This window comes from Leptopilina boulardi, unplaced genomic scaffold, assembly GCF_019393585.1.
Source record: "Leptopilina boulardi isolate dan_hultmark-lab unplaced genomic scaffold, ZJU_Lbou_2.1 LbouV2_193, whole genome shotgun sequence".
In the NCBI taxonomy this organism is placed as follows: Eukaryota; Metazoa; Arthropoda; class Insecta; order Hymenoptera; family Figitidae; genus Leptopilina; species Leptopilina boulardi.
In genome coordinates this window covers 1694958-1722345 of record NW_026137744.1, presented here as the reverse complement: position 1 = coordinate 1722345, position 27388 = coordinate 1694958, and the positions used below count along the sequence as shown (strand labels likewise).

General features: G+C 28.5%; 1 protein-coding gene across 2 annotated transcripts in view; it reads right to left on the bottom strand.

The window, feature by feature from the left end:
* Positions 1-27388, bottom strand: part of LOC127277947 (peroxisome biogenesis factor 1) — a 363271-nt gene that overhangs the window by 184562 nt on the left and 151321 nt on the right. The window contains exon 18 of one of the 2 annotated variants that reach the window (XR_007842435.1): positions 5233-5272. The exons of the other annotated variant lie outside the window; for it this stretch is intronic. The gene's annotated coding sequence lies outside the window, so the exon portion shown is untranslated. The remainder of the gene's footprint in view (positions 1-5232; positions 5273-27388) is intronic. 2 annotated transcript variants of the gene reach the window in all.

The following is a 27388-nucleotide window of genomic DNA, read 5'->3' as shown; positions in this document are numbered from 1 at the left end:
TATTTGATATTTGTAATTTCGGACAAATAAAAATTCTATTATTTAGAAATTCTGTTGTTAATTAATTTTTTTTAAATATCTAAATAACATAAGCTTTTAGTTTAATAAGTCTTCAATTGACTTTATACAATACAAATGTCAAATTTTCTATAACAAAGGTGTTTTGACTCCAATCGCGCCGCAATTAGTTTGGAAAGATTCCCCGGAAAGTGCTCCCTGGAAGTTCTATCAGAATTCCGCCGGAACTTCCAACGTAATTCCGTCGGAGTTCCAAACAATTTCCAATGGGATTCCGACGGAATCCTGACGAAATTCCGATTAATTTTTTCAAAATTTTTAGAGTCCTAATTCCGTAGGAATCCCATCGGAAATTCTTTGGAACTTCGATGAAATTCCGACGGAATTACGTTGAAAGTTCCGGCGGAATTCTGATAGAACCTCCAGGGGGCACATTCCGGGGAATCTTTTCAAGTGGGTACCCTATTTCTTGTCGCTAAAATCGTAAAATATCTATAAAAATTAAACAAAAATTTTACGAAATTTAAAAAAAAATGTATTTCTTTAATTTTTAAGTAAAAGAACATATATTTATATAGTTAAAAAAAATGATTTCGTTATTTATTTAAACGCAGAGAACTTTAGGCAAATAAAAAATTAAATATTATATATATATATAATTTCAAAAGTATACTAAATAAATATTATTTTCTTACACTTGATGTTTTTTGTAAGCTAAAAAAAAATATTACGATTCTTGAGTCAGCTGATGAATATAATATAAAAAATTTAATGACAATGGAGCAATAAGAAGTCTCACAGAATATAAAGATCAATTTTAATAATATGAAGATCAAAGAAAGATAACTTAAGTGTGCCGCGTATATGTATTATGAAATATACCTTTAGGCTTAAAAAATATATTCATACTCTCTTCTATTTCATGATTCGCATCGCAGGTACTCGAAATAATTAATTAATCAAAAAAAAAAAAAAAAAATTTCAACTCATGACATAAAGTTCAGCAAACATTCAGCTCGTTAATGTCGTTAATTTGTTACGGTATAAGATGTCACACACCTCGTCATTCTGTCGGTCTTTCGTAGAATTCATCTGCTCTCACAGTAAAAGAGTTTAAAAAGGAGAGAGAGAGAGAGAGAGAGACAAATAAGTCGAAGGATGACGTTACGAAGGGTGACTTAGTACTTTTTGCGCGAGGCACGAAATAAATAAGTAGGTACACTCTTGTGAACGCGAATGGATGAGAGGTAAAAAAAAGGACACACACCAACACCTAACGATAATAAAGCGACCGCTTAAGAACGGTGATTATACTATTACCAACTTACGTATATATACGTCCTTTCAACTTGACAAACACAATTTTCATCGTCATTATCCTCTCGAGAGTTGTCCCTCTCTTTTGTTTCTGATCTTTGTCAACTTTTTTTTTCATGTCACCAAAACCAATGTGAAATTGTTTTATAAATACATATATGTGAGTTATAAAACGAAAAAATGGAAAATTATTTCTTTAAAAGGAAATTTATTATTAAAAATAATTTCGCTCTATAAGCAATTATTTATTTTTTCGAATAATATAAAAGGTATATCTATTTAAAAAAAATATAAAAATCAATATAAAAAAAAAAACAAAATTGATTAAAACCATCAGGAAAACAGGAATTGATATACTGAAAAAAAACCCGAAATAGAAATAAAGAAATTCTGAAAAAAATATATGCGCATATTTACTGTGAATTTGTAACACTGAAAAACCAAAGAAGAAGTTATTGTCTAATTCTGAATAAAATTGCATTTTTATTTGATCCTCTTAAAAAAAAAAAAATGATGATGATGATGATAATAATAATAAGCGAAAAATATAATCAGGTCCTTGTTAAGCGTATGCGAATTGTATATAATTATATACATATATACAGTGGACCCCTGGGGGGAATTTAGAGGAGAGATACGAGACATTAAAGGATTCGGTAGGAGGTTGGACCAGAGTAAGAGAAGGTGGCCAAGATTCGGGCTACCTTCTCATTAAATCCATTATTCGGAGTGAACGGCGATGAATTCGGGATGTGGACCCGTCATCGCTTAGACAGATCGTTTAGTTGGAATCTAAATCATTTCCAGCATCCGCCAAACCTTCCTCTCTCTATATAGATATATATATATATATATATATATATATATATATATACGCATATAAATGTGAAACCAAGTCCTCACGACTTCATTAACACCTTACGATGCCCGCTGACTCTGGAATGCGACCTCAAGATTTTCAGACATCCTGCTCCCAAATATTTAATCTAGTCCACATATATATATATATATATATATATTTAGATTTCTACTTCTCAATCTTTCAAATTTTTTAGACTAAAACTAACATTTTTTCTTCTATATATAATTTTATTCACAAATATTATTTCAACACATGAGAATTACGGCATAAATTTTGTGGAATTTTTTTTTCACTATTCTATTTTCCTCTAATTTTCTTCTATTTCGCAGAAAATAATAATTATTTTGTCTTAAAATTTTTAATCGTAATATTATAATGATTTTATAGAATTAATGAATTCTTTAGAATTCCAATTTAATGGAATTTCCATTAAATTTATTAAGCCGAATTTTTATTTATTAAAATTTTTAATTAAACTAATTAGGATTTTATAGATCATTTCTATTTAGAATTACTGTTATATAGGCAAATTTTCACTAACAAAACTTCCATTTGCATTAAAATTCACTAAATATATACTTCTCATTTTATAGATTTTTTGTTAAAAGAATTTTTAATTAGCCAAATCTGACCTCAAATTTGGATTCAGCGACCCCAAAAACCCCCGAGTATACCGAATTTTGAACGAATCGAATCAATTAAAAAAAAATTCCGCCATATTGGGTCCGCCATTTTGAATTTTTTTAATTCTGACCTCAAATTCGGATTCAGATTTCAATTTGAACAATTATTATTTAGGAGAAATCTCATTTAATTAAATTTTCATTTAATTTAATTGATTTCAATTTCTATGAATCATGAATTATTGTTATATGAGCAAGTTTAATTTAATTTTATTTTTTCTAAAATTCATTTGTTTGAAATTAAATTTTCATAAATTAATCATTAGATAGAATTCTTAAAATACTAAATTTTCAATTGACAGAAATTTCTTTTGTCCAAATAAACAAACGCTAATTTTAAACAAACTATCTACCAAAATTGAGAATGCAGCATTTTGAGAATTCTATAAAATAGAAATTGTGGGAAAAAATGTTTGAATAGATACAGATTAAGTGAGATACCTATAATTTAAAAATTCGATTAAATATATAGAAATATTGTTACATTAAAAAGTACTTAAATGAAAAATTATATTCAATGGAGATTCGTCTAAATAAAAATTCTGTTTTATACAGAGCCTGGCTACACCGAAAGCCAACCAGGAGCATTAAATTTGATGCTCAGGCTTATTAAACGAGTAGATTATATTCGCGTCTGCGCAGAATGTTTATGTAGATCTGCGAACATGGTTGCGATAGTGACAGGTTAGAAAAGTTCGCTGGCTTTGTCGACCACGTGATCGCCTTTTCTAACCTGTCCATATCGCAACCATGGTCGCAGATGTACACAAACATTCTGCGCAGACGCGAATATAATCTACTCGTTTAATACGCCTGAGCATCAAATTTAATTCTCTCCTGGTTGGCTCTCGGTGTAGCCAGGCTCATAGTTCGTGAAAATTCAGTTTAATATTAATTAATTTTGATCTATTAAAAAAAAAAAAAAGAAAAACTAATTTCTGGGTAATATCCACGTGGATTAAAATTTTTTTTTACCAAAAAAATGTTTAAAAAATAAGAAAAATCTAATAATAAAAAAAATTATAAATGTAAAACGTTTAAAAAAATTTTGCATTTAATTTTTTTTAAATAAAACTAAATTCTACGAATTGGAAAACAAAAATTATTTACCTCGTGTTATGAAATATTACGAGAGTGGAATGAATATTAATATAAATGATGAGAAAAATTAGAATAAGAATGATCAATAATAAGCTATTGAATTGGGAATATATTGAAACGTGTGTATGTCGCGCGGATATGAGTCGAAAAACAAGAGGGTCTCGCTCTCTCTCACTCTTGAATTTTATCAACAAACGATCTTAGGTTGAGTATACATGGTATTACTGTGGGATGTTTGCAAAATGATTATTTTGAGTAGCAGGTGCCTGACGATGTTAGCTATCGGTGTTCCAATGTTTATACAAGTCAATCCCTATACCAAACCACACTGCTAGGCAAATATAGTCTTGCGACTGTTTGGTACATATATTATATTCTCCAATACCCGTTATATCGTTATAATATTGTACCTGTCAAGTCGTATATATAACGTTCACCTATAATAAGGTTTTAGTTCGAACCTCGCACACGATTAACGTCACATATATATTCGGATAATAACAATCGTTAACTAAACATAATACTTAAAACGGATTAACAAAATTGTTAAAACTGTTTTATTTTGATAAACTAATTCATCAAATTCAATTTCTAGTATATTAAATTACATCCGTAGAAAAAAGTAATCTCACATTGATAGGAAAATTTCTCTATACTGACAGCCGAGAATACATTATATCCTCTCAAAACAAGAGCAAAGCGGTTTTTATTGACTCTCCATTGCTCCTAAAAATATATTTAGAAGTTTAATTTAATAAATAAAAAGTATTCATAATATTTTGATTCTGTTTATTATTATAATGAAATAAGGAATTACAAAAAATTATTGTTTACAACGATTTTCACAACTAATAAAGCAAGAATCAGTAAAATGTATAAAAGTTTTTAATTAAATAAATTAATTTAATCAGTCTAATTAATTTTAATTAATTAATTAAATTTAATAAATTCTATTAAAATTTTAATTAAATGTATTAACAATTTTTAATAATAATTTAATAAGTTTTAAAATAATTTATATATTAAATTTATTTATTTTTATTAATAATAATTTTTTTTTTTAAGAGAAAGCTGACTAAAATAAATATATTTTCATTCATTTAAATTGAACGAATTTTCATTAATTCTTTATAGAGAGTAACTGAAGCATTTAAAACTTTTGCAATTTCAGTAAAATCTTTGTTCTCTGATATTGAGAATACTTTTTTCCACATATGTAACTAAAAAAAATTGATATTTTATATCACATACCGATCACAGAGCCTTCAAGGACCACTTTGTAGATTCTTACCTGTAAAAAAAAACAGAAAAATTAAAACATTATTATCAATATTCAATTAACCCTTTAACGCCCAAATGAGCTCCCAGGTAGAAAAATTAACATTACTAACGTTACTAATGTTACTAACGTTAGTACCTATAAAAAAAATTAAGAAAATGTTTCTAAATTGTATTTTTGCAGAAACTTTGCCTTTCTAATTCTCATTCCCATTTTCACTTCCACTTTTTATAATTTTCATGCCTATTTTCACTTTCACTTTTTTATTTACATTACCACTTTCACTTCCACTTTTTCTAATTCTCATTCGCACTTCCATTCCCACTTCCACTCTTTCTAATCCTCATTTCCACTTTCACTTCCACTTTTTCTAATTTTCATTCCCATTTTCACATTTTTATTTTCATTACCACTTCCACTTCCACTTTTTCTAATTTTTATTCCCACTTCCTTTTTTCTAATTTTCATTCCCACTTCTACTCCCATTTTTTCCACTTCTAATTTTCATTAGCTGTTGCCATTTCGACTAAAACTCTTTCTAATTTCTATTTACCTAACCATTTCCATTTTTTTTTAATTACCATGGATGGAAATTAGAAAAAGTGGCAGTAGTAATGAATATAAAAAAGTGAAAGTGGAAATGGGAATAAAAATTAGACAAAGTTGAAGTGAAGTGGGAATGAGAATTAGAAATAGTAGAAGTGAGAATGGAAATGCGAATGAGAATTAGAAAAAATTTAAGTGAAAGTGAAAGTGGTAATGGGAAAGTAGTGGCAAAGTTTCTGTGAAAATATATTTTAGAAACTCTTAATTTTTTAATAGGTACTAACGTTAGTAACATTAGTAACGTTAGTAACGTTAATTTTTTCACCTGGGCTGATTCTCGACTTGAATTTCAACCTCGTACCATTAACAAAAAAAAAATTTTTTAAATATCAGACAAATCATTCCCGACTGCATTTTTATCGCTCTTTCAAATTGCGTAGTCAAAATTTTCAAAAAATAATATTTAACTCCCCTTTTTTTCAAAAACACCCAAAAAATACAAGTTTTTGTCATGTAAAATTTTTTTCAATTGCAATTCTTTCCAGTATATCATTTTTTGCTTATTCTTTAAGATATAAAAAACGTGCTCCCGATAGCTGTACTTTAAAAATATGCATTGCAACTTTTTATTTTTCTTTAGTTTTAACTCAAAATGGCGCCTGAAAGTCAAATATTTTTCAAAAATAATGTTTGTAAATTTCTTTTTTTCAAATTCGCCTGAAATTTGTTACTCGGGGGTTTTCAGGGTCGCTGATTACGAATCTGATGTCAGTTTTCAAAAATTCAAAATGGCAGATCCAATATGGCGGACGATTTTTGCAAAAAAATTATCGGCTTCTCTTGAAACTCGTTACTCGGGGGTTTTCGGGGTCGCTAATTACAAATCCGATGTCAGTTTTCAAAAATTCAAAATGGGGGACGATTTTTGCAAAAAATTATCGGATTCTTTTCAAACTCGTCACTTGGAGGTTTTCGGGGTCGCTGATTACGAATATGCACTTGGTTTTCAAAAATTAATAATGGTGATTTTAGTTTAGTATATTTTATACTTTTGTAATAAACAATATTGGCATTTAGGGCAGTACAGTACATTTCGATAATAAGGTCGAACCGAACAAGTTTGTCGCACATATTTATATTGCTTGTTAAAAGATAAATTTATAGTTTTTGTCATAATAATTTGTTATTACTTTTACACCATGCCACCCAAAAGAAGATCAGATTCTATGCCTAATCAATCAATTCCTTCTAAAACTTCTCGCAATAAGTCCAATGATTCGTTTATTCTAAACACTCGTCGCACAAGGTCAATGGCAATCGAAATTGAAGAAATGGAAAATTTTGTTAATGCTAACATTATTCCATCTGCTGATGATTCTGGTGAATCTTATAGTGATGATGATTCCATAAATGAAAATGATGATTCTGAATCTGATTTTTCTGAGATTCAAGATGATCGACCCGAAAACCCCCGAGTAACGAGTTTCAAGAGAATCCGATAATTTTTTGCAAAAATCGTCCGCCATATTGGATCCGCCATTTTGAATTTTTGAAAAGCAAGTGCATATTCGTAATCAGCGACCCCGAAAACCCCCGAGTAACAAATTTCAGGCAAATTTAAGCGAATTTGAAAAAAAGAAATTTACAAACATTATTTTTGAAAAATATTTGACATTCAGGCGCCATTTTGAGTTAAAACTAAAAAAAAATAAAAAGTTGCAATTCATATTTTTAAAGTACAGCTATCGGGAGCACGTTTTTTATATCTTAAAGAATAAGCAAAAAATGATATACTGGAAAGAATTGCAATTGAAAAAAATTTTACATGACAAAAACTTGTATTTTTTGGGTGTTTTTGAAAAAAAGGGGAGTTAAATATTATTTTTTGAAAATTTTGACCACGCAATTTGAAAGAGCGATAAAAAAGCAGTCGGAAATGATTTGTCTGATATTTTTAAAAAATTTTTTCTGTTAATAGTACGAGGTTGAAATTCAAGTCGAGAATCAGCTCATTTGGGCGTTAAAGGGTTAATATTATATTTATTTATTATTATATTTATCATATATAATAATACATAAAAAAATTCTGAAAAGTTTTTAAAAATTTAATTTCTCAATTTATTCAAAGAAAAAAAATTTATTTTAAATTAAGAAAATTAAAAAACTTTATGCTTATTTCTTATCGCTAAAATGAAAATGATATGAATTAACAGAGTGGCTGCATTATATTCCGAGTTTATTGTAATTCAAAGAAAGACGAGAGTTTGATTATATATATATATATATATATAGAGAGAGAGAGAGAGAGAGAGAGAAGAGAAAAGAGGGAATATTTGTCCACGTTCTCCATCTCCCAAGTCATTTATCCCCTTTGCATTCAATTTCTTACAATCGAACCCCATCGTAAATCTCCACGTGATTTGCTAATCACGCGTACCTACCGCACTTGACTATTAATTCGTGTGCGGTTATATATATATATGCTTCGAACCAGGATTACAAGCGCCACTTGGCGACGAATTCTGAATATGCGCGACCCTGTTGAAATCGTATGGGTGTCCTTTATTAGCATTCAATAATCCATCGGTTAATTCTCATACACCCACGCACAATTTCTGTCGAGTGAGTTTCAAGATTATTCCTATGATGACTCCCTCAAAGCGTCGTGTTTTCAAATATTCAAAAACAGAAGAAAAAAAATCTCCATTTATATAAACTTATTAAAAGATAAATCTTAATTTCAATAAATTCTTTAATTTAATTATCAATTTTTGATAATGAAAATAATATTTTATTATCTTCTTATATTTATATAGTAAAAGTTAGACTAAAAACTTTTTATCAACCAGAGAAAAAAATCTGACCTCAAATTTGGATATAGAGACCCCGAAAACCCCCGAGTACAGAATTTTTAACGAATTGAATCCATTTGAAAATTTTCTGCCATATTGGATCGCCATATTAGGTCCGCCATTTTGAATTTTTTAAATCTGACTTTAAATTTGGATTCAGCGATTGCAAAAGCCCTAAAGGAACCATTTTCATGCAAATCTGATGGTGAATTAAAATTTTTTTTTGGACGCCAGATAATTCAGTCAAATATAAATTCACTTTAATGAAAATTTGGCTAAATTAAACTTATGGTAAATAGAAATTACATTAATTGGCCACATTATAATTCGTTTACATAATATTTCTAGTTGATAAAAATTCAGCTAAATTAAAAATCTATTTAACATAAAGTTCTATAAAATAAGATAAGTTTGTTCCAGCAACAAAATTTTGGTTGTCCCAATCAAACTTTAATTGTCACAACCAAACTTTGGTTAAGACAACGAAAATCTTTTATTTTTCTTATTTGGTTGTGCCAAGTAAAGTTTGAATGAGACAACAAAAAATTTGAATAATATTAAACAAAATTTTCTGATGTTGGCAACTCAAACCTTTTTTCTCAGTGTCAGCTAAATAATAATTTGTTCAAATAAAAATTTTTTTTCAAGAAACATTTGACGATTAAGAGAATCTGCTATATAAAATTTATTGCAAAATTAAAATTTAATTAAATTAAAAATGTGCGGTCAAATAAATTTTGTCATAATAAATAAAAATTTTTTTTCATTATTTGAATAAATTAAAATTCGATATAAATTTTGTTTAAAGAGAAATTCGACTTTAATATAATTTCGAAGGTCTGAGAATTTAAACTAATTTAATTTTTTAATTTTGTTAAGGATTATGAAAAAATATTAAGGCAGTTTCCTTTGAAAAATCCCTGGAAATTGGGTCAAATGTAATTTTTTTTTAATGAAAGACGCGAGAGAAACCCCGCACATATAAGGAATGTGTACCTATACTTAGGCTAAATTTCAGCGAGGATAATACGCATCTCTCTCTCTCTCTCTCTGATACTGAGCCAAAACCGGCAAAGGCTCTGGCAGTTTCGGTATGTAAATTAGCCGCGGTTCCATTCACGCCTGTACACCTGGTGTTGGCCTCCCGCTGTCCAGTTGGATGCTCATACGTGGATGCCTTTCTCAACGTGTATATAGCTCCATAACTCATAACTCGTGTGGTCTCTCAACCTGCGAAGGCCAAACTCTCGTTTTTTGCCGCATACAACAATTCAGGAGACGCGTTATCGCATCAAGGTGCAATCATTATTATTACAGGTCTCTATAAACGTCACATACCTCAACCTATCAAACTTTTCTTCAACTTGAAATATAATATAAGCATCCATTAATAATAATAATAATCTAATACCTTTATTTTCTAATACATGCATAATAATTAATATTAAAAAATGGCAATAAATATAACTAAATTATCAATTTTATTTTTTGTAGTCGATCAACTGTTTCTAATCTGCGATATGAAAATAGTTCTAAAATCAAATTCCGAAGCATCAAACATGAATAGTTTAAATTTCTCACAAGCCTTTTATGAACACTTCACATATACATTTATGTATGTTGTATTAAATACATAACTTGGTGTTAGTCGAGGACCTGCTGCATATTGTACAGCTGCATTCCTCAGCCGGAGGACCTTCTTTTTCTCTCATTTTTTCTTCTCTCTAAATCCCTCTCATCTTCACATACTTATGTCAATCATTTTTCAATACACGAATATGACAATAAAAAATTCACGTACGACACGAATAATAATAATAACAATAATAAAATAATATATATTTTATAATTACAAGTAATATGAAATTATATATTATTTTTAATTAATTTTTTAATAAACAAAAAAAATATTTTTCACGAAAAAAAAGATTTACTAGGAACATAGTCGAACGTTTTACTAGAATAGGAAAAGTTTTAAATAGTTTAGTTAAATCTTTCACTATTCTATATTGAAACATGTCACTGTTTTCACACTATTAAATACTGAATAAAAGTTTATTAACAATAATATTTTGAACGCAATTTGTAAATGAAACTTTTTTTCAAATTTGCAATCACGGATTCCACGAAATTTAAACGCAGATTATGCAAAACTAGGTCATGCATTTTGCGAAATAAGATCACGGATTCTGTGAAACTAGGTCACGAATTTCACGAAGTTAAATCACGGATAAATCATGAATAGATCACGGATTCCGTGAAAATAGATCACAAATTTCGTAAAATCAGATCACGCACGGAAAAACTTTGTTCAAGAATCATTCCTAAATTTGTTCAGGAACTGAGGATATGAGAACAATTCTGCAAAATTTACAAAAAAATACAAAAATCATTCAAGAAAATACTTGTATTTTTATTATGACATTGGAAGACTTCTTGTTAATGCCGCGATCGGAATATCTCAGTCACTGCGGACGTTGAAAGTCTCTTGAACTGTTTTAGAAGACACAGTACAGTAACCAAGCTCTAGGCAGGGATTGGTTGCGTCAAATATGTTTCCAATGCATAATACCATAAGCTGCTAAGGTAGCTGAGAGATGTAAAGCGGAGTTTTTGGACTCTCGAGGACGTGGGATCGTGTCCTCCCAGAGTAAATTTTTTTTCTCGCAAACGTAAAAATTTATTCTAAAACAAGTTCAAGACTTTCTGTATAGTGAGTTTAGGAAGTTGTCTTGAATTTCTCTACAATTCTTATAGAACTACTGCTTAGAATTTTTCAAAGAAAATATAAATAAGATTTCTTAAATTATTCTCATATCCTCAGTTCCTGAACAAATTTAGAAATGATTCTTGTACAAAGTTTTTCCGTGCGGATTTTCTAAAAGTATATCAGTTATCGAAAAAGTAGATCGCGTATTACGCGAATTTAGACCACACTTATCGCGAAACTATATCACGAATTTCGTAAAATTATATCACGGATTCGGAAAAACAGTTACGCATTTCGCGAAACTACATCACGGTTTTAGCGTAACTATGATCAGTAATACCGAAATAAGATCACGGATTCTGCGAAACTAAAACGCGAATTATGTAAACTATATCACGCCTTTCGCGAAACTAGATCAGTTACCGTGAAACTAGATCACGAATACCGCAAAATTGGTTCACAGATTTTAAGAAACTAGGTCACGGATTTGACGAAGTTAAATCACGGATAAATCATGGATAGATCACGGATTCCGTGAAAATAGATCACAAATTTTGTGAAATTAGATCACGGATTCGGAGAAACAAGATTACTTAATTCGCAAAAATTAAATCACGCATTTAGCTTAACTAGATCAGTAATACACTGAAACGCCGGTTATTCGGACAACTCGGGTGTGTGTCCGAATAATCCGGAAAGGTCACCTTGACAAAAAAGCATAAACTTGCAGGGCCGTAAGAAGTTTTTTTTGCCTTCGATTGAAATACATAACCAAAGTCTGACAGTTGACCAACAATTTTGAGGTTAGACGCATGAGACGTGAGAAAAGAAAATATTAATTGAGAAATATTAATAGGTTTTGGGGCCATTCATTAATTACGTAAGGGTCCTTAGGGGGAGGGGGGGGGGTTTATAAAATCTCTACATGGTCTTACGTGGGGGGGTGGGGGGTAGAAGCTAATCTTACGTAAGATTTTGCCAAGTATTTTCCATTTGTATTGATGTAATTAATTTTTTAATTACATTAATATTGTTAAAAACTTACGTAAGAAGGGGGAGGGGGGGTCCGAAAAATCTTATGTATCCTTACATGGGGGTAGGGGGGGTCAAAATTAGCCAAAATCGTCCTTACGTAATTAATGAATGGCCCCTTTTAGAAATAAAACAAATTTTACTTAATAAAATTGTCACACAGCTTATTAATTTTTATCATATTCATTTAACATTAATAAATAATTGCAAAATAATACATTAAATCAAGGCGGGGAACGGTCTCTTTAATAGATGCGATATTGCGTTCAGAGATACTTTTCTTTTCTCCTCATCCCGTTTTAGCGCTTAAGCTGTCCAAATAACCAGTATACGAATAACCGGCGTTCCAGTTCTTCGAAACTAACACGCGGATTGAGATAACGAATACTGCAAAATAAGTTCACGGATTTAAAGAAGCTAGATCACAGATTCCGTAAAAGTAGGACACGCATTTTGTGAAATAAGATCACGGATTCAGCGAAACTAGGTCATGCATTTAACGTTGTTAAATCGCGGATAGATCAAGAATTCCGTGAAAATGGGTCACCAATTTTGTGAAATTAGATCACGGATTCGGAGAAACAAGGTTACACATTTTGCGAAATTAGAAAAAAGGCTTCAGCGTAACTATAGATCAGTAATACAAATAAGATGACGGATTCTGCGAAACAAAAACGCGGATTATGCGAAACTAGATCACGGATTTTAAAAAGCTAGATCACGTATTTCGTGAAAGAAGGTCACGCATTTCGCAAAATAAGATCACGGATTTAGCGAAACTAACAGGTCACGCATTTTCTGAAATTAAATCGCAGATATAGATCACGGATTCCGTGAAAATATATCACGAATTTCGTGGAATTAGATGGTGGATTTTGCGAAACTAGTATACGCATCACTTTTGGTGTTATAATGACATTTTCTTTTTTCTGTTTTTTCTGAAAAAAATGAGTCTTATACAAATCTTGCACAAATAACCTGTTCAACGAGTTGTTGAATTATTATAATTTGATTATAAATATTATTGCTTTTGACAAATGTTAATTATTGTTGAGTAAATCAGTTATGTTGACAAAAATTCTTGACTTGCTGCTAATACTAATACCATTCCCCAGTGATTCATCCTTTAAGATGGTTGACAGGGATTAAGAGAGCATATATAGAAGAGGGAACGGTTTTTAGGGAGTAAGGGAAGTGCGCACGTGACCGTCTGATTGAAGGACCGGGTTAATTTAAACGAGCTATACTGTTCACTGGCACTGAGTATAGTAACTGATCAGATCGGTTGTCACTGGATAAAAGGAGACGGTCGATAACGCTGTCGGATGTATATCCCATCAATGCTATCACCACTATGTCAATCGATTGTCCATTTTACTGTCCACTTAAAAATTCTCCCCGTTTTGTAAAAAAAAAATCTTGAAAACGTCTCATAGAAATATTTTTATCTTTCAAAAATGTACCTTAATCCCCAACACTCAAAAAATTGTATTCTTAATTTAAAAATATTTTTTATCTTAAAATAAGAAACACAACTTAAAAATCTTAAAATATTCTCAAGACATTCTAAATATATAAGAATAAATTGTAGATTATTCTTTCATCAAGAGACATTTTTTATTTGAATCAAATATATAATTTAGTTCAATAAAAAATATATTTGTTTCAAACAAAAATAAATATAACATATAAATATATTTTTTCTCTAGATATAAATTTCTAGTATAAATAAATATATTTTTGTATGCGTTTTCAAAAGTACAATATAAGAAATAAAAACGAAACAGAAATAGTAGAAATTGTCTATTTTTGAGAAATGAATGATCGTTTTCAATATATAATATACCTATATATAAAAATAGATAGAAAATGGTATATAAATGAAACATCATTTCCTGAAAGTTCGAATCATTATAGAACACAAAAAATGTCGCCGGAAGAATGACGTATTAGAAAGTTTAAGGGTATATAGAGGTTTCACCCTCGTATAACTTTAAAGGGAACGAATCGTTTAATCACTCTAAAAATTTGTTTCCATAAACCAATCATTTAAAAGATAAGTACATTTTGACAAAATTTTTCCAACGTTTTCAAAATTATTATTATTTTTTTTACTATTTAATATATATTTTACCTAATACATAATATTTAATGTAATTTATAAATTAATTTTCTCCTACTTATGATTTTCACATTATTATTTAAATAGAGGGGAATCCTCTCAAATTGAGAAGACATTCTTTTGTAATATGGAGAAAAAATTGCATACAAAAATAAGAGAAATCCTCTAAAATGAAGAATATTTTTTTACATCACTGATATAGTAAAAAAAACTACAAGAATTGAAAAAGAATTTATAAAATAAGATTTTTGTATGAAACGTAGGTGGATCGAGAATTTGGATAAAGTGATAAGATCGACACAGAGAAGAAAGGTGGTATATATATATAAGTCCGCCCCAATCTGTGGCATCGAGATAACACACGCGTGGTACAGTGTTGGATCGTTATTTTATTCAATTTGCGGCCTACACAACCCCAGGACTTAGAATAAGCAGTCTGAGAGAACACAATAACGAAACCTCTTTCGATCACTCGCTATAATCTTGATATGCCGACAAAGCTTTCAAAGCTACATAGAGACATAGATCCTATCCATACTCTGTATATATATATATGAACACCTGACATTCTTTTAATAATTTTTCGGACCAATAAATATTTTGCCAACGTCACTGAACCCTAACTTTTAAGTCCAATAAATCACTCTTTATTTCTGTACAAAACTGTTTATTACAATAAATTTTGTTGTATTTTTTAGAAAAAGATAAAATTGTAAAATTAAAATTTCGATATTAGTATTTTGGAACTAAATCAAAAATTTTAAATTAGAATTTTTTTTTATTTTTTCAAAAAGTTCAATAAAGTGAAAGATGATTTTTTGTATTCAGATGGTGAAATATGACAATTATTTTTGTTTTCCTTTTCAAGAAAAAAATATATAGTTAATAGCATAAAAATTGAAGAGGCTTTTTTTGTCTCGCACGCGAGCTTTCATTTTTCTTAGAAAATTTTGCATTATCTCCATTTACTGCTGATTCACACATTTTTCTTTGTAGCTTTTGTGTCATGTGACAATGCAGTCTGTTTTCGTTGTACCCTGAATATATATATATATATATATATATATATACGAATAGCAAAAGACTGAGGTGGATGACAAACGACAGTAGCTGGTTGCCCTACCATTTGACCCTAGAATATCAAATCGTTTCGATTTTGCCGATTCATTTCTAAAGCTTTTCTAAAATCGATTTCCTTCTATATTTTTTAATACTCAAACAAAGTACAACGACACCAATAATTTAAATAGTTCCCGTTTGAATAAAAAGACATTTTCAAAATATTTATATAATAATATATTTTTAATTAGTATTATTTTCTCATTAATATTAAACGTTAATATTAATTAAAATTGTTTCAAAATATTAGAATTTTAATTGTTACAGATAAAATTTAATCGAGAAAATAGTTTATAGAAAAAAAATTTTAAAAAAGGAATAAAATAAATTAAAAAATGTCTATTTATATTAATAAAAAAAATGACGATGTAACAATCGCGTCGACAATTTTGAAAATGATTTATAGTAGTTTAATAAGTGTAACCCTCGCAAATCGAAATTCAATTTCACCCTCCATGATCCTGTCTTCAAGAGCCACTAGGGATCGTTCTTTTTTTTTTAGAGAGAGAGCAACCAATGGTTCACCGGAAGAGACCACTAATTAGTTGCGCAGCCACTCAAATAACAATTTTCATACCGTGAGAAATCTGCACGAAATTCTATGTTGTGTAAACAAACCAAAATATCACTATAAAATATATAAAACTATAAAAGCCGCAAAGAAAAAATTCCTAACATGTTCAATCGAATTTATAATAAAATTTACCCCACCTTTATTAAAAAAAGAAAAGATCAATTTGAAGCAATAATTGAACAACACCATACATGGTGATATTTAATGGAAAAATTAATTGATAATGAATTCCTTGCAATATAACAATTTAACCCATTAACGACCGCCAGGACAAAAAATTTACCTTCTCTTAGCAGCTGTTATTTTATATGAAAAAATAATTTAAAAAATTCAAGATAGCCCATTTCTAACGTAAAATTTATCGCTCTTTTCGATTCTGAAGTCCAAATTTAATTATAATTAAAACCTTAATATTTATAACAATTTTATTGCAAAAAAACATGATTTTCTGCAAACAAATTTTTATTCAAAAAATAATTTGACATGGAAACCGACAGTTAATTTGCTCCGGAACCCAAAATATCGCGTCCTCGAATACCCAGCTACAAAACTATATAGTTGTGAATTTCAAAATTTAAGATGGCGGAGGACAAAAAAGCGATTTTCCACTAAAAAAGATTTAAAAAATACTATTTTGCAAAAAATAATATATTGATGAATTATTTTTATTTCTGCACTATATACTTATGTTTTTTGGGTCACTAAACACGAATACGGTATAAGTTTTCAAAAATTCAAAATGGCGGATCCAATATGGCGGACAATTTTTTCAAAAACTCAATGGATTTATCTGAAATTTGTTACTCGGGAGTTTTTGGGGTCGCCGGTTACGAATCTGAAGTTACTTTTCAATAATTCAACATGGTGGATTCGAAATAGCCTACAAATTTTAAAATTCACCGAATTTGCATGAAAATCAATACTTATTGAGTTTTTGGGGTCGTTGATTTCGAATTACTTCACTTTATATTAAAATCGAACACATTTTTTATTACTGATCTACTATTTTATTACTGTGTGACCATAAAATTTCACTATTTCTACCGTCAAAGGAGTACTGAAATAATCAAATTGTTTAACATTTTTTATAAAAATTTCCAAAGAGACGCGTACTTTAAAGAATTTTCTGCAGGGTTAAAATTTGTAGGCTATTTCGGATCCGCCATGTTGAATTATTGAAAAGTAACTTCAGATTCGCAACCGGCGACCCCAAAAACCCCCGAGTAACAAATTTCAGATAAATCCATTGAGTTTTTGAAAAAATTGTCCGCCATATTGGATCCGCCATTTTGAATTTTTGAAAACTTATACCGTATTCGTGTTTAGTGACCCAAAAAACATAAGTATATAGTGCAGAAATAAAAATAATTCATCAATATATTATTTTTTGCAAAATAGTATTTTTTAAATCTTTTTTAGTGGAAAATCGTCATTTTGTCGTCCGCCATCTTAAATTTTGAAATTCGCAACTATACAGTTTTGTAGCTGGGTATTCGAGGACGCGATATTTTGGGTTCCGGAGCAAATTAACTGTCGTTTTCCATGTCAAAATATTTTTTGAATAAAAATTTGCTTGCAGAAAATTATGTTTTTTTGCAATAAAATTGTTATAAATATTAAGGATTTAATTATAATTAAATTTGGACTTCAGAATCGAAAAGAGCGATAAATTTTACGTTAGAAATGGGCTATCCTGAATTTTTTAAATTATTTTTTCATATAAAATAACAGCTGTTAAGTGAAGGTAAATTTTTCGTCCTGGCAGTCGTTAATGGGTTAATAAATTTTTGTTTTCTTCCGTTATTTCTTTATCTTTATTTATTTTTTTGTCTATTGCACACTGAGAAAAATGTTTAGTATCACCTACCAAAGTTTGGTTTTCACTACCAAATTTTTTATTTAATATAGATGCAACTAGGCCGTTTGGTTATCAGAACTCAATTTTTTTAATGAATCATTTTGTTCGGTCTACCAAATTTTTTGTTTCGCACAACTAAATTATTGTTTTTAAGCAATCAAAAAATTTTGTTAAATGAAATTTTTTTTTTGTTTTCTCAACTAACTTAATTTTTGGTTCACCCTTTTCGCTTTATATAATCTACCTATGCCTACTTAAATTAATTTCTATCGCGGAAAAAATCTAACACTGCTGGGGCTCGAACCCTCTGATTACGCAACGCAAGTCGAGAACGCTGACCACTACTCTAGCGACGCCATATATACGATAACAGCGTGTGCGCAATTCAGCATGCCAGCGATTTAGTACTGAGAACCAAGCTATTTAGTTTGTAAACATGAAAGCTTCAAATATATTTTTTGGTAGAGCCAACTAAACTTCCCGATTTATTGACACTTTCTATTCTGTTGTGACAACCGTATTTTAGTAACGCCAACTAAATTATTTTCTTATTATTACGAAATTATTTTTCTCATTGGCAAGAATATAAGAGAGGAGTTTTCTTTGCCCTCTTTATGATTTTGATCTCCCGCTGTATTTAGGTTCTCTATTCAAGAATTCTCGAGTCAAAAGTGAAACAGTTGGAATTCCGGAGGTGGACGTATGCGCGGAATATAAAGGTGACCGAACACCGGTGGCCTACCATAGACACCCACTGAGAGTTATTAAACGATCGACAATACATGTTGCTGCGTCACTCGTTCAGCAACAACTATAGCCTCGGCATCTTCAGAAGCTGTAATCAAATTCGGTAATTCGAACACATACCTCACACGATTGCAACCAAAACACGTTTCCGCCCATTATTCTCACGAAGTATAACAATCATATACATACATATAATATCCGCCCATAATTCTATAATCAAATCACTTCACAGCCTCGCAAATAAATATTGTATATAATATATGCCATGGGAATCATTATAATTGCTTCTTTTTTTTTCTTCATTCCACAAGAAACAATATACTCCGCTTATAAGCACCCCGAAAAATAATTTTCATTTTAGCAGATTCTTCTCAATTAAATGCACCTTTGTTTTAGAAAAAATGTAAACTTATTTTTGTTATTGATTTCAATATTTAATTAAGTTAAATAATTATATTTACTTGAAGCAAGTTATTTTTATTTAAATGAAATAATTTATATTTGAACCAATAATTTCAATATATTTGAAAGAATTATATAGGTTGTACTTTTTTTTCTTGTATTGACTTAGAGCCTGCTAAAACTTATACGTTATAAAAGGTATTATTTACATTGCGTTAGGATCGACTTAAGACCTCATAGATGCTACTTACGTCACTTTTAGGCAGTTATTATTTTCTAAGGAGGTCTTAATTAAGACCTTTTCAGAGCCTGCTAACTACTGCTGAATATAATATGCGCTTGCGCAAAGAATTAGTCTGAGGTGGTTAGTAGGCTCTATGGAGATCTTAATTAAAACTTCCTTAGGACCTGCTAGGACCTACTGCTACTATCGGGTGTAGCATTTAGAATTCGCGCATGCACAAATAAGTGACAAAAAAGTCGTTGGTTCGACGAAAAAACATATCATTTTATCACGAAGTAGTATAAGGAGACCCCAATTCCTTTTATTTTTTTTATTTATTACAAAACAGATATGAAATAAATATCACACTTGTTGCAGGTTGGTGATAATATATAAATCTACACAAGAAAGTGTATTTTATAATAATACTTACATTATTTACCATTTATCTTGTAACACTATAATAACTTTTATCTTTCTTTTTTATCAGTGACCCATCACAAAACTTTAGAATATTAAAAACACGATTATTAATAAATACTTGGAAAACTACAACTGTCAATTTAAAAGGACATAATGCAGTCAGCCATTTGCAATTTTCAGTGGTTGCGGCGCTTTTCCCTAAAGACTGCGCTAGTATCGCTAATATAACATATTGAAAAAGAATTGAAAAACCGACTACATGTTTTTTTAAATTCGCTTATAGAGTGGGGTCTCCTTATACTAATTGAAAAAAATATTCTGTTTCAAAATTCCGTTGAAAATCGAAACATTTCAAATAAGATTTGAAAGGCATTTACAATTCAGAATTATATTTGGCTTTTTTATTTTATGTTACCAGTATTAAAAAGATTTTTACCTTATAAATTTTACAAAAATAATTTATATTAATGTAATTGTTTATAATAGTCTTGTTTCTTTAAAAAAAAATAATAGTAAGAAAAAATATAATTTTAATTAACATTTACAAGCACAAATAAACTATTTTTGTAAAAATTTGTAACGTAAGTTTTTTAATACTGATGGCAACCTAAATTAAAAAAAGACAAATAACAATTGTAAAATGTTTTCCAAATCTCATCTGACACATTCCAGATGATTTTCAATAAATTTTTGAAACAGTTTTTTTCGATGCCATTGTGCAATGATATGTTTTTTTGTCAAGCCGACGATTTTTTGTCACTTTTTTGCTGTCTTAATAATTAGAATTTTTATGAAACCGAAAATTCTTTCTTTCATATAGCAATACAGTTCCAACTGTAGAGACATAACATAATAGTTTTGTTGATTCTACAGAAACAATGTTTTTCGTTATACAATTATTTTGTAAAATTTATAAATTATAAAACTTGCTCAAACTTAATTATTTATATAAATTTATTGATGCATATTTTATTGATTTGGGTCATTTTTTATAATTTTCTACTCGTTATACACGTCCTCTTTCTAATATAAAAGTTTTAAAACTAAGTATTAATAATGGACACGTGTGGAATCAAGACATTATGGAGGGAATGCGCACGCATTCTCAAAAATAAAAAAAATTTTCAGTTCCTTTGGTCAGAGTATCAAAAAGTACTTAATTCGATCTAAAAAGAACTTAATAGGATCTGTCAGTCATACGATTTCATGTAAGGGTACCAAAGAGGACTTAAATATATGTTAACAAGACATAGAAGGCTCTAAATCAGTTAAACAATTTCAAGTCAGGAATAACTTCGTAATAGGACTTAAATTAACTCTAAATTTCGACTCGGATTATGTTTTTAGGAACCAAAGAAAAAAAATATAACCTCAGTTGATTATTTAAATTTAGAGGGTTAATATTAGTGGAGCGGTGCGTCCCCTTAAGACAGGAAAATGTTTTAATTAATTATAACTTTACAAATAAATATTTTGAGGTTCAATATTTTGACCTATTTATATAATATATGGGGTATTTTTTTTAAAACGTACCCATTAACAAAAATTTAAAATATTTTAGTAGAAAAACAATTGCATATAATTATTATTTATAAAAAAAAATTCTCTGTAACCTTGCAATTGTTGTATCCTATATATATATATTTTGGACGATCAGATCTGCAGGAAGCAGACACTATTTGCAAAAATTTTGCACACTCCCAAAATCACGTTTAAATTAAGGAACAAAATATTTTTTTTCTAAAAATTTAAGCGATTGCAATTTTAAGAATTTCAAACACTCCCGAAACAAAAAATTTACTATACTGATAAAAAAAAAGAGTTTTAACACTCTTAATATTTTTTCGTTCGCGAAACACTACTTCAAAACATATGTCTAATAGAAAAAATTTTACTTTTAAAATTACATAATTTACCCTAAAGTTGACTACGTCTAAACAGGTCAATACACGGATTGTAACTAATTGAATTATTTTCAATATTTTTCATCTACATTGTAATGACCTTCGCCTTAAGGTGCCCTTATTGTTCTTCATTGTAAATATACATACTCGAGATGAGCAGGTATATAATTTCAAAATTTCTTTCTCAAAATTAAAATAATTTACAATTATTATTTATTAATATTATTTCACTTATATATAAGGGGATATTCCAGATGAAGTGCGATCAAGGTGAAAAAAATTTTCTCCAAATTTGTATAATTTGTTTCGTAATTCTAATCGATGATGGTTTTTTTTTATAAGATATGTTACGTTAGAGTAGTAGTGTATCTTTTCAAACAAAGAGAATACATTTGATACAGAACACACAAATTTAAAAGTATTAAATTGATACCAAAAATATCAAATTGATACAAATTTTTATATCAATTTGATACTTTTAAATTAGTGTGTAATAAAATAATCAGTGATAATTTTACGAATAGTTCTTTCTAAATTTCAATTAATTAAAAATAATTATTTTCATAGGAAACAGTTAGTTACTGATTGAAATAGTAATATTTCTAATGTTAAAAAAAATTAAATAAAAAAAAGTATGTAGGTATACAATTACTTTTAAAAATAACTATCAGTTAAATTCATTTTTAGGTTATGTCAAAATAACTATTTCTGGTAATTAATTAAATCGGTAAATTTTGACTAATTTTTTGTTTGAGTAATCTCTCTAAATTTGAATTAGTGATGATCTACTAATTACTTTTTTAAAAAACTTATTCAGATTTGGAGAATTTTATTTCTGAAAAATTGAGTATTATTGATTATTACGATTATGAATCCTTTGTGGAATAAATTTAATTATAATCTTCAAAAATTTAGAGATAGAAGGAGGGGGGAAGCTTTTAATGGCTTGTGATGTTCGGTAGCTTTAAGCCATATCGTTTGAGGCATAGAAAAAAGAATTGGAAACCGAAGAAGTTCCTTGATATTACAATCGTTTGTCGGCGGCCACCTGGGAGCGTAGCGATCGAACTTGGAACAATTGTAATGCAAAGTCACGATTGGCTCTGAAGAAGATGCTTCTTTTATTATATACCCGCAATGGCGAATCACCGGCGAGATAATACGCACTCTATAAAGAAATAATGTTCAATAAAATATTCTATATATATATATATAATTCGTTCGACGAACTTAAGCAACCCTCACAGAACTAGAAAGGCGAATTCGATGTGCAAGCGGTACAAAAACTTTTAATGAACTTCCATTAATTTTTATGATCATTTCAAAACTTTACACTTCTAACTGTATAATTTCAATCTTTATTGCATTATTTATATGTAATTATACCTTCATTTTAATTTTTCATTTAAATTCAAATATCGTTGCAAAACATTTTTTTTAATTGCATAAAATTTTATAAAAAAATATATTAATTAATATATGGGGCGATTCCACGTGAGATTTACCTCTGACCTTTTAAATTCGTCTAAATATATTTTTTTTCTTATTCTTTGCAGAAAAAAAAAGGTTTATGTATTTTTTTATAAGTTCTCAAATTTTTCTAGTTATGAATTTTTAAAAATCTGACTTTTTCAAGTTTTTTTGAAATACACCTAATTTCAATGACATGTAACTCCAAAAGTATTGAATTTAGGAATTATGATTAAGATACAAAAAAGTTTCAGTTTTTTATCGACTTTCAAAATATGTTAACGAAAAAAAAAATATTTTGAATTTGTTTATAAAAAAACAGCGATTTTTCATAAACAAATTAAATTTTTTTTAAATTTAGGCGTGATTTTAAAAATTTTTTTTTAAATTTTTATACACATTAAAATAAAAAGAAAATTTTGTAATAAGTTTTGGAGTGGGCCTGATTATCCTTTTGTTTATATAATTTGTTTAAAAAAAAAAATTTTTACTTTTTTTTACTTTTTTTAAAAAAGTGTTTTTGACACTAGAATCTACTAGTAAACTCATAGAAAAACTAATTAAAATACATTTTATTTTGAAAAATAAAAAAAAAGTAAATAAAAGTAAATTTTTTTTATAAAACAAATTACATAAACAAAAGGATCATCAGGCCCAATCCAAAACTTATTACAAAATTTTCTTTTTATTTTCATGTGTGTAAAAATTAAAAAAAAAAATTTTTAAATCACGCCTAAATTTAAAAAAATTTAATTTGTTTATGAAAAATCGCTGTTTTTTTATAAACAAATTCAAAATTTTTTTTTTCGTTAACATATTTTGAAAGTCGATAAAAAACTGAAACTTTTTTGTATCTTAATCATAATTCCTAAATTCAATACTTTTGGAGTTACATGTCATGGAAATTAGGTGTACCTATTTCAAAAAAAATTGAAAAAATCAGATTTTTAAAAATTCATAACTCAAAAATTTGATCACTTATAAAAAAATAAAAAAATACGTAAATCTTTTTTTTCTGCAAAGAATAAGAAAAATATATATTTAGACGAATTTAAAAGGTCATAGGTAAATCTCACGTGGAATTGCCCATATACTAATAAATTAATATATCAAATTAATAAATTTCGTAAAATTTAATAATTAGAGTAGAAAATTACAAAAATTAAAAAATAAATTAATAAATTAAAATCATTTAAATTCCTCAAAATGTATAAGATATATATATGCGGCTATTGAATTTATAAATTTTACAATAATTATAGAATGCGATGGTAAGTTTATAATTACGGTTTTGATTCTTGATCTAATTATGTCTTTATAGTAATAGAGTATCAGAAAATTCACTGTACCGTGAACTTGTTAATTAATTAAGCAGTATAATCGATCGTTGTGGTCACGGTTGTGTTATTTCGCGCGTGACTCATGTTTCTTGCTTTCTATGAGAGTTACCTGATTGTTCATATAATTACCCACTTCACCTTAATTGATCTTACACTCGAAACAAAATAATGCAAACTATATAAAGATTGCAAACGGAACTTTAATATGTATATGCTAATGGTAATTAGTTACCAGACTTTCTACCTTTTAACTGCTCTCCAAAAAGTATATATATGTATTTACACGTGTACTAATAAACACAAAAATAAAAAAAAAATCACATTTTTTCTTTTCCATATTTTTCTTTGACATTTATATAGCGGGAAATTTTCTTTAAAGAATTGTTTTTTTACCGCACCAGTTTTTTTCTTTGATCTCTAACATTTATTCTTGTTTATCCAAAGTGATTTCTGATATATTATTATTTTCCTTTTAATGACGATTTTAAAAATTAAAGGAACTCTTTCAAGTGGAAAATATAATTCTTCAGAATTGAAAAAACAAAATTTAACTAATTAAGAAATTAAAATTTCTTTTTAAAATAAAATTGAAAATAAAACAGCAAAATTGTGACTATTAAATATTTATAGAGAAAAAAAACATAGATTCAAGTATAATCAATACCTCTCTCTCTCTAAATATATATATATAACATTGAATAGAAAAGGATTTTCTGATTAATGAATATGAAGAGCATTGTAACCCTTCGAGCGGATGAATCGACCCTTTCCAGTGTACCACGCGAAGGGTTAGCTCACGCAAATTTTATCCAATAGAATATAACTAAACTAAATTCTCATCGGAGTTGACAAACTTTTGTATACAATAAAATTATCAATATATATATATATATATATATATATATAGACCACTGAAAAAATATTTTTTAAATTCCCATATATACAATCGAACAAATTTATTTTGAGATCAAAATTATATTTACATTGTTTGCTCGCGCAGTATAACAAAATTCATCGTTAATGAACTGGTTTTCGTTTATTGATTTTATATTTCATTTTATTCGCGTATATATATATCCGACTTTTTGACAATAGTTCAAGGAACTTTCTAATGGGTTTACGATATTTTTTTAACACGACCAGCATTTAAATCAAATCAACGCATTTCAAAAGTAACAAAACGATTTCTCCGGTCGGTAACTTTTCGGTTTCATGAAAGGAATAAAGGGTTCTCATGTGCCCAGGAAAAACCCCTTTCGACCCCCGTCGATGAATTCAATATAATGTCTATAATGCACTATAGTATTGAACCTTGGGTCGCAATATATTAAAAGAATAAAAAAGAATCAATCGATCGATTCTGTGCCTGAGACACAGTCATTGAACCAAGTCCCGAATCATTATTGATACCTTTCTTTTTTTTTTAAGAAAAAAAAGGTCACGACAAAAAAAAAATGAGCAATCAGAACGTATTTATTTTTAGACCCACTTTATTTTAAAAACAAAATTAAAAATATCTACGATATTTTCTTTTTATCAAACATTTTATTTTACTCTAAAGATATATATTTTATTTGCGTTTAGTTGAGACAAATAAAATTTATTTGAATCAAATAAAAATACATTTGTGTCATAGTCTATAATAACTGTTTTTATTTGTTTCAAATAAAAAATTTAATTTAATACAAATAAAAATTTTATTTAAATTAAATAAAATTAAAATTTTTTTGTTTTGTAATTCAAATTTTTGAATAATAAAACCTTAGCAAGGGGTATGTGTATGATATAGAAAATTAATTTAGTGAACGGTAGGCAAATAAGCTTCCAGATATGAATTTTTATTTAACATATTAAATCAAAGAAAAAAGTGTAGAATCAGAAAAGATTCATGGCAAATATATATATATATATATATATGCGAGCACACACAATGTTCTTTAATTATGTGTCCTCGAAATCTCATAAATCGCCAAAAATTCTCACTGCTTTCGCTTCTTGAGGGGTATGTACGTATATATACATATATATAGGAACGAACGCGCACAGTGCGCCATTGGTTCCCTGTGGCAGAAAAGGGTGTAAATTACCAGCTTATTTCTGTGGACAGTGCCCGGATAAATAAAAATATTTATACCGATACCGCATGCACAGGGACACTAAATTAAACTTGTTTTGCCTCGCTTCGGGTTGTGAACTGGGCGGTCATCGAAAATGCCAAGAAGCGCACATTCGTGATACAGGTTCTGACATTAATTTTCACTGAAAAACGCCATAAGGTCGCACTTGACGCTAATTGCTTTCTTTACCTATCATGCGGGTATAGAAAGAAATTTTTATAACAAGAAAAAATATTTGCCACTCATTTTTTTTCTTTTCTTATATTTGTCCTTCTTTTCCATTTTAATTTTATAGTTTTTCAATTTTTTCACATTCATTTTTATTTTATTTATATCTTTATTTTTTTCCTTTTTTTTGGGGCGGCGCATTATTATCCCAGAGCGACTCCAACGTCAAGTAATCGCACCGATTTTTTGTTATTTTGGATTCCTTTAAGGGTTAAAATAAGAAATCCCAAGTATTTTTAAAAAATACGAAATATTTTTCAAAATATTGCAAAGTTAATTAAAAAAATTTTTTTTTTTTGATTTATTATATAATATTCATTATAAAATCAATTGCAAAAAAAAATTTACCAAAATAACAAAAATCTGTGCGATCACTTGACGTGAAGTCACTCCCCATAAAAATCATTAATTTGAATTTTCATTATAAAGAATTTTATTTGAAAAAATTTTTTTTAGATGAA